This window comes from Pezoporus flaviventris, unplaced genomic scaffold (genome assembly GCF_033815535.1).
Source record: "Pezoporus flaviventris isolate CSIRO_AGI_PZ_B2104156 unplaced genomic scaffold, CSIRO_AGI_Pfla_v1 ptg000006l, whole genome shotgun sequence".
Taxonomy (NCBI): domain Eukaryota; kingdom Metazoa; phylum Chordata; class Aves; order Psittaciformes; family Psittacidae; genus Pezoporus; species Pezoporus flaviventris.
In genome coordinates this window covers 5,570,686-5,581,290 of record NW_026892554.1, presented here as the reverse complement: position 1 = coordinate 5,581,290, position 10,605 = coordinate 5,570,686, and the positions used below count along the sequence as shown (strand labels likewise).

Sequence of the window (10,605 nt, the reverse complement as noted above, 5' to 3'; positions counted from 1 at the left end):
TTTTAAATGAATCCAGTTGGAAATCATCAGCCATTCGTCTGAATGCTGTGATGAAAAAGACTTCTTTATTCCTTAGCTCAGACTCATTGGATTTAAGACCTGCCACGTGGGACTTACCACATCTAACTAGCAAGCATTAAGAGGCCTTCCTTTTCCATTAGTTTTGTCCTCTATATTGCATAAAATGAAGCTCTTTATGTTTGGGGATGGGTTGGTTGCAGGTTTTTCTAACATTGGTATCTTGCCCTGCTTTATTGGCTCCACATTTTTTTCATGAGATGCTTTCAGTATGGATACTTGACAGTCAAATCCTTCCTAAATAGTATCAACATTACAGTGTATTCTAGTAATACAAAAGACAAAAAAAAAAAGGAAAGAAAAAGAAAAAAAAAAGCTAAAAAACAACTGCTGATTTTTAGTAATATCTGGCATGAAATTTTAAGGTAAACAATAAGAAATGTGTTGTATAAACATATAAAAGAATGCAATTCTGAAATCTGTAAGAAAATCTGATTTGGCCAACAGTTTTTACACAGATTATCTGTTAGCTTTCATTTCTAACAAACCATGTTATGAGATCATGCCTCTCTGTCTCATCTATCAGCCAGTTTCAATTTTGATGACAGGAGGAGGAGGAAAAATATCTCAGAAGACAATAAAAATCTCTCACAAGTCTTACAAATGTTTAAGTTCATGGAAATAGGGGCCAGTTAGCAAAAAGGGACCTAAATTGAAGGCCCACCACAGGAAAGAGTGAAATAATCTATGTGAGGACCCTACAAAGCACAAAGCTGGTTTTTGCTTCCAAGCAATGTTTTGAGAAGTTCACATTATATAGATAAAACGAGGATGCTGTTGAGCAAATATACAAGCTGAGATAAATTTGTTTTCCCATGATGATCACATCACAGTGGATGTAGAGGCTTGTTCATGAAGGCAAAGATTTGGGAATGGCCAAGTGGTCTGGAAAGGCCAATCTCCTGGCAATTCCCATTTCCCTTGAAATGGTGAGAGATTTGCAGTTGTTTAGTAAAACTGGAGTGCTTCACATGCTTTGTTGCTTGGAGGCAAATCTCCACACACAGTGACCTTCAAAGTATATTTTTATACCCCCTGGGCTTTCACATTCAAAACCTATTGCAAATATTGCTAGTCAAAAGTGATTTGCAATGGAGCTAAGATGCAACCTGCCTTCTGCAGCCCTTGTTCACCCTAAATAAGTTTGCTCCACAAGGATTTCTGCCAGCTTCTGCAAGAGCATATGACTCTACTTCACCAAACCTGTCCCAAAGCCTGTATCAAACCCCAGACCATGACTCAGCGCCACCCTTCTGAAAGAATACTGTTTTACCCAAAGAAAAATGATAAAAATGAGGAGACCACCAGAATTAATTCCACATGACCAAGGGTCTATCACTATTCTCAGTGACTCTGGACAGCACACTTAATTCCCATGCCCTAGTTTCCTCAGCAATAAGTTGTACCAACCTCCGTTGTGGATCAGTACCAGATTTAAAGATGAAATTCACTACATGTTGTGCAGGCATAACTGGTTGTTATTTTTTAATAGAATATCAAAAGTGATCTGTAAACCCAAGCAATAGGAAGCACATGGGAGGCTAGAAGAATAAAATTAGATAAATTGGATCACTTAAGCAATAGAAATAGAAAACCTTTCTTTCATTTTTATGTTATACAGAAGGTTCATTATGTGCTGTATCGACAACATAATATTTTTCAGTGTCACCTGTTCATTAAAGAGTCATTTTAAAGGCACTTGATGGGTTCCAGAATCATACAATTCATCTAAGAAAAGTATTCTTTAGTTTGTATGTTACATTTCTCTTCCTGCTGGTCTGGTAATCCTTAAATGAAATGTCCCAAAGGTACTGATTCTCATCTCACATCAGTGTATATTAGTAAATGCATTAAAGTTAATAGATTATTGTCCATGGATGTAAGAAAATCAAGGCTAATGAGGCTACTTAGGTATGCAAGAATTACAGGATTGGAACCTACTGTCATTTAATATTTTGGAAGGTTATGTGCCTTTTCAAGATAGGACATAATTTTCCTTAACACAGCTTTCAATAGAGATGCATTAGCCTCTAGTGGCAGTAGAGGTGATATACTGTATTGCTAATTTAAAGGATTATCCATGAAAAGTGAATATATTGCAATAATTATGAAGTCTTGTTTGACTTCACTTTTCCATAAGTGTACTTTGCCATGCTTTAAATACTTCACGGATTTGAAAAGCAAAATCAAGATGCTGTAAATTGGGGTGAAATAAAAAGCCTATTAGCACATTCTTAGAGCAGATTTAGGTTTGGAATATTTTCTGTGTGATTGCCATCATTACTGCATTTATATCCAAGCAGTGCCTCTACCGATTTGATTGCGAGCATGTGTGAGCGTGTGTGTGCACGAGCGTGCAGAAGGGGTCATGACATTTATTAAAGCAGTCAATAAGGTACGCACAGGACAGGCGTCTAACCCTGGAATATATTTATATTTATACTCATTTCTGATATGGAAACTAAAGAGGAAAAATCAATTGGAATCTAATGTTTCATTGTCCTTCACCTTGACTCTTTGGTTTAAAGTAAGCAGTTAAAGAATAAACATTGCTGGGGAGAAATAAATAAATAAATAGATGAAAAAGCCACTCTCTAACATTATTAGGACTTCCAAAGTAAATAAAAAGTGGTAGAGCTGAGAGCAAATTGCTGCAGTGGTGCCAGGGAGAATCCTGATTTTAGCACCGCTGTACCAAATTTGTCATTTAGGAAAGCTCTTGTTCCCTTTATTGAGTTCCACTGTAGTGAACAATTTCTGCCTGCATCCCTCGTGTGTCCTTTTGGTTTATTATCTTTCACTGTGAATTGAGCATCCACAATCAGTTTCACAGGAAGCCTAATTTCACACACTGCTTATACATATGATGAGGACTTCCCTCTCCCTCCCCCCTTCCCCATCCCTTCTCCCAATGTTCTTATCAAATGAAGAATTGTGGATAAGGGTTAGGTGCAGATAAACATGAGTGTAGCACTTCCAGAAAGGTCATGATCCCCCCATAAGGTGCTTCTTGTTATGCCTGACCTTCAGATTTTCATCATCAGCCCGCCTGACAACTTAATAATGCAGAGGTGCAGGATTCATTTCTCCCCTCTGAGAGAGCCAGTACGGGACGCCCTTTTCCCTGATTATTTCCCTGCACTCCCGGCTGCCCTTTATAAGCCAACCAGAACTCCATCAATCATGCTCTTCTCTCCTTTCCTCCTCAGCCCCCAGTCCTGAAAGCTCCAAAGCTGCAATGTCCCCTTTTGTCTTGCGCTGCTACACAGCTACAACAACAGAAACGACTCACTGCCTGAAAACACCCTTAGCAGATAGCAATCCACCTTCCTATTTCAAAGAGAGAGTCCTTCAGCTTTCCACCATGCTGATTATGTTATCTTACAGAATAGCTCTTCATGGACTCCAAGTGTCAAAGGAGGAAAGAAATTTTAGCTGAAATTAGAAGTTTTGCTCCTTTTTCTCTCTTTTTAATTTTTTCGCCTTCTTGTTCTTGCACTTCTTTTACTATAGGTCAATAATAATTAAATGAAGAGAAAAAAAAACTTTCTAGAATTATTCACTCTCTTTTTTCTGTTCTTTCTAACGATAAGGGATAAGCAAAGGCTTGATATATTCAGTGTATTAAGCATGTCAGTTTACTGAAAAGAAGTAATACAGAAAAGTTTGGAAGAAAGTCGTCTTAGGGTAGGAGGATAATGATTCAGATCACATTTTAAAGTCTGCAATAAACTCATATTATAAAATATGTATTCACTTCACCCCAGCCTTACTAGCGCTTTTTCAGCCAAAGATTCCTAGAGTGAAAACGGGATGACAACGCACCATGAGCATCTGGTGAGAGCGAAGTACAGTATGTTCCATGACAGAGCAGGGATATGCCAAGGCCATCTCCTATTGCCTAAAGCAGCTGCCATTTGTATCTCCAGGAGGGGAAGTATCCCCTGGTAAGCTACAGCTCAGCTGGGTATGAGAGCTACACTATACCCAGCAAGCAAGCTTAGATCCTACCCTGCCCAGTGGCAGCAGGATGCAAATCTGTGCCCAGCTGGATAGGGAAGTTAATGTGATAGCCCAGCTCACCGTTAAGTCACTGTGCTGGATCTGGAAGGATAAATAAATAAATAACAGAGCTGCATGAAGCACCGTAAAACCACTCGTTTGCCAAATATCAGCATTGTGGCTGAAATTAAGTTTTCCTCGCTCCTCCTGTGCCTGGATGCACTCAGCGCTGGTGCATGAGAAAAACTAAACTCATGGCTGTGGAGTTTTTAAACTGAACCTCCCCATGGAAAGTCAAAACCTGCTTAAAAGCAGAGAAAACAGCCTCAGCTCTATTCAGTCTCCCAAACAGGTATTGTGGGAATCGTTGGGAAGCCTCTGAATAATGTTTTACCATCTGAATTATTTCATACATCATAGATTTGGAAAATCCCAACACAGATTTGGAGCCAGTAGTGACATGCGGAATTGCATTTACTGGTTGTGAAAGCTAAATAACTCTTCAGAGCCTTCCTTTTCTTAATAATAAAAAAAAAATTAAAATCTTTCCATGAAGATCTTCTTTCAAACTAATAACATGTCAAATATTGCAAACTGCCAGCTGAAGAAAGATGGAAAAACTAGCAAATGTTCAGAAGATGCAAGAAAAGGGAGTCTGTCCCTATCTCCCATTGAGTCAATTAGTGCTGTTTCTGACTCCAGTATGATTTGGACAAAATCCCAAAGGATCATCTGTTTCTTTTTTGGGCTGCTCTCCTGTTCAGTCTAGGGCTTAAGACAAGTCTAAAGAACATCTTAGAAAGACCAGAAAATGAGTCAAACCTAGGAAGTTGTGGTGAAAAAAGCTTAAGAAACAGATGAAAGAAGGAGGAAGAAAGGATACAAAGGATGAGGCACAGTGGAGAAAAGGGAAAGATCATTCTGAGATGCTACAGAAGAAAAATAGATGAGTGGTAATGATCTATGAGTGGGGGAGAACCTGTTTGAGGGAGAGAGGCAGGTTTGAACAGCAAAGGGAAGCACAAACAAGTGAAACAGAAAAACAGGAAGGAAAGCAAAGCAAACTGGTAGATATAGAGGAAAAGCAACAGGAAACCTGCAGTGCCCAGTATCCTTTCTTGACCACTAGATGCAGGAAATCACACTTCAAAAGAACAGCCAAGAACTGGAGACCTGATAAGAATGATACAGATGCCATCGCCACCAGATCAAAGTGTTGTAGGGACGGAGAACATAGAAGGAGGAAAAGCAAAGGATTAAAGTAGCAAGAAGTTGATCACAAATGAGGCTGGAGTCCCTTTTTTTTTTCTTTCAATTTTCAACCCAAAACATGTCCAGCTTGTTTCTCTAAGCAGGGAGGGGGACTCCCTGGGATATTTCAACTACTCCCAAGTCAAGCTCCATTTAAGCTTCACAACCTACAGCAAATGCAAATGCTTTGCTTGGCACTTCTTCTTCATTTCAGTCTTGATCAGCTGCAGCAGCAGTGCCAGTGGCTGTCCACAGCCCTTTGGCAGAGTTTTCCTAGCTGCATCTCACCTGGGACCCAAGCTGCTCTGCTCCTCTCCAGCCCCAGCCTCAACACCCACAGGGGCATCTTTGCACGGTCCCAAGTGAATGAGGTACAGAAGGACACACAGGGTTAGGCTGCTCTTTGGGGTGGAGTTTCCCTCTGTGAAACACTGATTTTGTAAGGAGGAGGGAGACTGTCCCCTCCTGACATTTGCCAAGGGAAAATGAGGAATTGCTTGGATCCTGACCAGAGGGCCATGGCTACATCCAAGCCCTTGCAAATTGACTTGGCAAGAGAGGATTCTCCTGAGGAGTGGGGAAAACCAGAGAGATGTCAGTCAGAGAAGTAAACACCATATGCTTGTCTCACGGCATCTGACAGTAGTGAAGTGGACAGAGCAGAAAGGCTGGCAGATCTGAGAAATAGGGCAGTGTAAATCAAGACTCATTCTCCTTTCTCTGCTTCCCAGAGGAGCTCCACAGACATGAGCAGCGTATTCCTCCTAAATCCAGGGGCCCTTCAAAGCCAATTGGTGTTTTTCATACTGATTATTTATGCTAAGCCTTGATTGAATGAACTGCAGGTTACAGAGAGGTGACTTTTCTTGAAATGTATGAGATAAATCCTTCTCGGTCTAGAGGGCAAAGAGTGAGAGAGAGGGAAAGACTACAGAACATTTAATATGGTGTAATTGGTTCTAAATAAGATCTTCTCCAGCTACATATTTTTTTATTTCCTCAGTGCTGAAAATTTTGCAGGCAAAATTTGCCCAATATCTTCACTTTTCACAGTAAAATGCTGTCATTTGATTCACGTGAGGGTAGTGAAGGTGGAAGACAACTGTTCTCTGGTGCTCCTTTGCTTTACTATTCCACCTATTCTCTACTTTAAATTTGTATCAGGGCCACAATTCTCTCTCTAGACTTTTCCAGAAATGCTATTAAACAGTGGAGACAGGCTGCAGAGACGCCAGCGAGACTCCAGTCCATGAGCAAAACTCATTCCTTAAGTCCATCAGTAATTACTCACGTGGCATTCAGCCCATCAGGTTGCTATTGCTTTTTACGGATGGTTTTAAGCATTCAGAAAACTTTCTGAAAGCCCAGAGAAAAGATTAGAGCCATGGAAATAAACAGCCTGCAGACAAAAAAGGTAGGTTGTTGATAAGACAAGTTGGTGAGGAAGTAAAAACCTTGCTAGGAAAGTATTATTGAACTTTAAGTTAGAACAAAAGCTTCTGAAATGTGTAAAGCTGTATTAACCCCACTATATATTGATACCTATAAGAAGAAATAGCTGAATTAGAAATTTTACAAGTGTAATCTCTGACAGGCTTTACACCAAATATTTACTTCTTTTATTCATCAGGTTAATAAACTCATAACCGTCTCTTGCACTGGTCATTTCCTGATGGGATTCAATTTTCTCCTATCTGGCCGCAGCATGCCCAAGTGTTCAAAGAAGTTTCAAACACAGGTATATCTTCAGAGCTGCCATTCGGCTCGGAGGAGGTGGCTCTGAAGCCACTAGCTCTGAACCATTTCAGCTCAAAATCAATGGGAATTTGCTCATGTTGCGAGTGTAATTTTAGCCATTCAGGAGTGCCATTCTGTTCGGCAAACCTTTCTATTCCTCTTGTTAGCTCAACCCAGGAGTTTCCTGCCTTTTAGTTTACAATTAGGAAAATTTTGAGCTTTTTCGGATCTGTCTCAATTATTAGCTCTAGAAAACCGATATTGAGAGTACAAAACCTTCCCTTTCTTATGATCCTTCCCTTTTTGTTAACTTGCACACAGTAATGCACACAGTAAGTCTGCCTATTTAAGTAGCTAATATCAGTATGACATAGAAATTACATTCTAGGACGTGGTCTGTATTTTGTCTGACTATGCACATTTTGTTGGAGTGACTAGCTTAAGCAACTATTAAAAATCTCCCAATTCACTGTAAAAAGAGTACAGCAGGAATGCTATCTGTGAGCAAGTGGATAGTAAACAAATACAAAATACACCAAACTGGAGGATCATTAAAGAAAAATAATCAACTAAATAGTCCATACTCTGAATGACTTTTTTTTTTTTTAATCAGGGGAAGTTAATAAAAGGCCATAAAGCAAATCATTGCAAAAAGAATCTGAACCATAACCAGTAACACAGAGAAAACTTTGTTTAAATATTTTAAATGTTGTAACATAATCAAGTTCTTTTGCACCATGTCTAATCCAATGGCTCTTCTTTACTGCATTCTATTTTTGATTTACTATTTTACTGTTAAAAATCACTCCTGTCCAAAGACATATGAAAAATCCATCTTTTTTCATTGTATTATTTTTATATTCTTTTTTAATGATATGGTATAAAAATCCTATTCTAATAAAGAACGTATATAGCATAAATACACTAAGACACTTTTATATCAATGGCAAAAATCTGTAGTCATTTAATACCCTGGTATGATGGATAAGAGCTCAAAAATAGCTTCAGAGGAGTAACCTTTGTGCTAAATTAACAAAAATAAATATTAACTTCTGAAAAACGTGATAGAAAATCTTTACTGCAAACCCCAAAGTATTTGTTCAGAAAGATATATCAGTTCCTACCCCAACTCAAATGAAAATGGTCATTTTCATCTGCTAAATATTTTCCCGGGAATAATCATTGTGTTTGGTGAAAAGCTGAACAAAAGATCACATCAGAATGAAGATTTGTGAGCAAAGAACATATCCTACATGAAACCAAAATATCAATTTCCTCAGTGCCTTTCTGCTAAAGCTCTTCCTCTTCAGTTCTTCCTAACCAACAGCACCCAGCTTCCTCATGTCCCACTTCAGTAACCAGTACCACTGCACAGTCAAAAATAAATGTATCTTTTTTATGTGGGACTGTTTTATTTCTCTGCCTTTTTTCACCAGTATATCCCAAGTTGGGTCCCTTTCAGAAAATAACACCTTGGTTTTGTTTAAAAAAGAAAGAAGTAAAATGAGCAGAAAACTAATTTTCTCTGCAGGAATTCACTATTGTTTATGGTTTAATATCTCCTCTTAAAAAGCAGAAGAATATTTTTTCAAACTTCAAATCCATTTGCCAATCAGTTTTTAATTGCTTCATTCTGCCACTCCACTGCAAAGTCTTCCTAACACCTCGCAGCGTGATTGTTTCCTGCTAACAGAGACATTTTGCAGACAGATTGAGTGTCAATATTATTAGCAGCAAATTATTCACATTGCGTGAATAGCCTTATAATCCTTAGTTAGTGTGAATATTCAGGAACCTATTGTTTTAAAAACGATAACTTTTAATAAGCTCTTGTGGTTCTGATGGCATCTTATGGATGTTATCAAGGGTTTTGGGCAACAGAGATAGAAATGTTATTCTTCTGACTCAAAGAGTGACAGTGACACCAAGTTTGTCCCTAAAATGCTGAAGGCTGCAGAAAACACGTGTAACAACCTTGTGCCCATACTATTGGGCACTAGTACTTTTCTGCTTGTGTGGTACATAGATAAAGGTAGAGAATGTGTAGCTGTACCAACCAGTTTGCTGCTAAAATAGCCTTTCACTGTTTATTTTCCAGCTAAGTCAATTAGGCAAGGTGGTGCATCAACATGCAGTATGTGCTGATTTCAGATATGTTGGCAGGATTTTAAATAAACACCAATGAAAGGAGTATACATCTGTTAAAAAAAAAGGCAAGCTTCTAGGGAAATAAATACCAAAGATGGCATGCTATAACCCAACAGAAATTGGAAGACTGTTTTGTTGTTGTGTTAGTATTCTTTTCTGTACATTACTTCATTTCCCAAATAGCACTGCTGTGAGATGGCTTTTGGGCTGTTTTTTTTTTTAACAAACACAAAAATTTAATCTTTCTCAGTTACTATGTTGTCTAGTTTGAATGCATGCATAAATAAATGTTGATCATCTGCTTTGGATCTAACTTTATGTGAAAGAATAAAGAGGTAGTTTTGAGCTATCTAATTAAAACACTGAGACCTGCCCTATTAATTCCAATTTTATGTCAACATGTGTGCTACCATAATTCAAAGAACCTGACTGTTCCAAGCCTGGTCAGGATTCATATAAATTGTGAAGGTAGAATCAGCCAGTACTTTTTTGCAAGGATACCCCCTGATCAACAGGGCTATGCTCTGCAGGCACATTAGCCCAAAGATGTGTGGATAAAATAGAAGGGGAAAGTGAAGTGTTCAAGGTCAGACAGCAAAATATGACAGAATCAAGAGTAAAACCTAGAGACCTTAATCCCAAGATCAGTGTACTACCTGCTGTATCTATAAGTCAATAATTATCCCAGTGTAACACCTAAATACCATTTTTGATGCATTTGGCTCACAAGTTGGTGCTCCCTCTCGTCTGATTTGTCAAAGCTCCATTTGATGGATTTGTTCCTGCCATGCTACAAAGGGTTAAGAGATGCCACCCACCAGAACAATGACTTTTATGGACAGCATTTTTCCTCCTCATCCCCCCAGCCTCTGCCTTCTTAAACACTTGGTCAGTTAGCTTAAAAATTAACCATATGGTGCTGTTTGTAGGGTATAGATTCAAGGCTCAGGAAGGGCATGATCTGTTTAGCCTCTCTGGGCAAATGATTTCAGCGTGAACAACGCAGTCTATTTACTGTCATTAGTGGAACACAAGCAGGAGACTAGGAAACTTTTAAAACCATGGATCTACAAATAAAGAAACTAAACTGCCCTAAGAAATAATCTGATGACAGTAGCATATAGAAAAAATGTGAGAAACTGTGAATGCATTGAATTGTTTCCAGTGTATTAGTATACTTCAATCCGTTTGCCATCACTTATTAATTGTACAGCCACAGGAACTGAGTGAACTACAACATCTGTGAGTCCCCATCATGATTCAGAATATTTGTTTCATCCATGATAATGCCATCTGACTACTTGCTTTATGGAAACATACAGGCAACTAGTTATTGCTCAGATAAAGTTTTGGGGAATAGATATTCTGGCCAGGGAAGTGTTTATATTC

General features: G+C 38.7%; 1 long non-coding RNA gene across 1 annotated transcript in view; it reads right to left on the bottom strand.

The window, feature by feature from the left end:
* Nucleotides 1-6,464: 6,464 nt before the first annotated feature.
* LOC133265666 (uncharacterized) overlaps nt 6,465-10,605 on the bottom strand; it is a 92,870-nt gene continuing 88,729 nt past the window's right edge. Inside the window, exon 4 of the long non-coding RNA XR_009742053.1 lies at nt 6,465-6,687. This is a non-coding gene — a long non-coding RNA (uncharacterized LOC133265666). The remainder of the gene's footprint in view (nt 6,688-10,605) is intronic.